The following is a 2,807-nucleotide window of genomic DNA, read 5'->3' as shown; positions in this document are numbered from 1 at the left end:
GCCACACACTCACACTGGCACACAGATTCAGACTTCGTAACAAAATGAGAAGGAAAGAAAACAATTTAAACTTTTTTTTTCTAATTTTTAATATTGTAAACTTTTCCAATAAAATAACATAACATATTTTTTTTTTGTTAATTACTTCTTTCGAACTGGAATGAAGGCGCCTCTCCATGCGATTCGTTCGCTTTTGCCTAGCCTCGTCTGCCAACTTTCCATTAGGAACCGTTCGCAGTAGGCGAAGAGTGTCTCCCACCGCTCGTCGATTATCTTATCCGATTCCATGAAGGAGGAGAGTCCTTGCCCGAAAGAGCAAACCTCGTCCGTGTCTTAGCAGCTCTTCAGTCTCTGTTCCGCGCTGAGGTACAACCTCTCCATCACAGAATCGTGGCCTTGGACGAGGGTCAATATGGCGGCGGCGTCGACGTACCAGGAAACGTCATCGTAATGCAAGAGTTTGGGTCCTCCAACACCTCCTCGGTATCCGTCGATGAACTCGAAGAGAAGCTTGGCGACGACGTCGTTTCTGGCTACGCTGGTCAGATCCAGCGTCAGAATCGGAGTTTCTACGGACCGAAAACCGGCCTGCAACAGGAAACATCACCAAAGTCCGAACATGTAGCAGTCACGGCCCCACAGCCATGCGGATCGTCCGCTCTCGTACATGCTTTCTTTCTTTCCGACCCGATTGCATAAAGACAGAGTCATCTCTCCGGGAGTCTCGGATTCGAACTCGCGGATCAATTCTGCAGCCGACCTTGTCCTCTCTAACACACGTTCGACTCCGTCCTCGTACACCTTTATTCGCATAGACACAGACATGATTCCTCTCGTGCAACAAGCGTCCCCTTTTATATACGTCGTTCCATTTTTGAAAGCTAACGAGACGATGTCGTCATCTATATCTTACTTACGTCATGCGTCACCGGACGAGAGGTGAAAGTGTTATATAAATAGAAGCTGGAGACGAGTTGCAAAAACCAGAATGAAATAATGTCGCAAGAAGTGATGTACTCGTCTTTGGTTGAGAGGGTGAAACTCTGTGGTCCGCCGACTCGCTCGTTGTCGAGAACGTGTTGCGTGCGTTGGGTAGTAGCAGGACGGAAAAGGTGACGATGTCGAAGGAAATTAGAACCGAAATGATACTCTAATTAACTCTTTTGAAAAAGAAATTCGGTTCCTTGAACATTTTGATGCTCGCCATAAAAAAGATGCAACCTTCGAGCTCGAATTTACACAGAGATCGGATGCGAAATTCCAGAAAGAGGGAACCCAACAAGCCTGTTGGAAGTCAGCCAACAAACTGCGCGAAAAAATTTTCCGTCGTCGGATCGCAGAACGTTACAGAAAATTTTTCGCCCAACACCTACACTTGAAATCGACGGCGAGAGAATGCGAGACGATCCTGAAAGGTGCGACCCTTGTTAATTGTTTCAATAAAGGTTTGAAAATTTAAACCTTATGTGCCTTTTGTGTTTCTTTTTTAGCGAATGTCGGCATAAGATCTGATCTCCTAGTATTATAGAGGGCGATCTACATGTTTCTACGTATGTCAGCGCAATAACAACAAATAAAAACTTACACAAGCATAATTATTTTTTTTATATTTTACGTAATTTATTCATTAAAACGTCGTATAATGTACAATTTCTATTATCTTGGTTGCTCTACATTTTTTTCTGCTCCATCAGTTCGTCAAACTTCGATACCTTTCCACATTGAACTCAATCAGGAACCACAATACCACTATATAGGTAAAGCAAAGAACAGACTCCATTAAAGATTTGACAGATGCTTCTCTTTTCTTCGAGTATCGACAGCCTTTCTCCAAGCAATTCGTCATTCTTCTTCGCCGCCACGGCCAAGGTTTTTTCAAGTACTCCTATATATTCTTTTTTCTCCTCCATCTGCATCTGCAGATTTCTTATTCGTTCGTCGTCCGCCATCGAGTTCTACAGTACGATGTCAACAGTCAGAGTAAACGAACTCCACGAGTATCGCTCTTAAGTAGAATATAACTATGATGACGGTATGTATGCCAAAAGGCAGCCGAGGTAGAAATACGGTTACATCAAAAGAAATTGAAACGAAAAAACACGAAGTACCGAGAATGTAGCATATTTTATTCATAATTAATACGCCGAATTTACACGAAGATTTTGGTGCCGACCGGCACGTTTGCAGTGATCGCTTTGTACCGCTCGTTCACGTCGGTTCGACGGAGACGGACGAAACACGTGTTCAGCGCGTGCGAGAAGATCGAGCAGGCTACGGTCGCCCAACAGTAGGCGGCGAACGGCAGGAGCGAGACGAACGACTGCAGAGGCACCACGTGAAAGAAGAGGCCGGCGACGGCCACGCACGCGCGAGACGCCGGCGACGCATCGGCGAGGACGGCGGCAGGAACCACGACGGACGCGATCAGAATCAGAGTTCGAATCCAGAGCTTCCGTTTCGGCGGCTCAGAGTACGCCCATTCCAAGTACATGGCGGACAGCTGGCACGTGAGCACCCTTCTACACACGGCAGTTTCTACTAATGCGTTAGGGCTTAAGGAAGTAGCGCGCCCTCAATTTTCTTTCGCTATCCTTTAATAGCAGACGACGCTGACTCAGAGAGACCTCCGCGCGAAGTTCGAATTCCCTTGCTACGGCTACCAGTCCGATATACCACCTCATAGTTCGACAGTGTTTTCTACGAAAATACACAGAGTTGAAAGTGTGAAAAACATGCACTGCATTGAAATACGTTTATATAATTGAACTGGACAGTGAGAAACAAATAAACCATTTAGAATACGACTT

Source organism: Anneissia japonica, unplaced genomic scaffold, assembly GCF_011630105.1.
Source record: "Anneissia japonica isolate Jap-2015-1 unplaced genomic scaffold, ASM1163010v1 scaffold287755_len519135_cov135, whole genome shotgun sequence".
NCBI classification, from domain to species: Eukaryota; Metazoa; Echinodermata; class Crinoidea; order Comatulida; family Comatulidae; genus Anneissia; species Anneissia japonica.
This window is presented reverse-complemented; position numbering follows the sequence as displayed.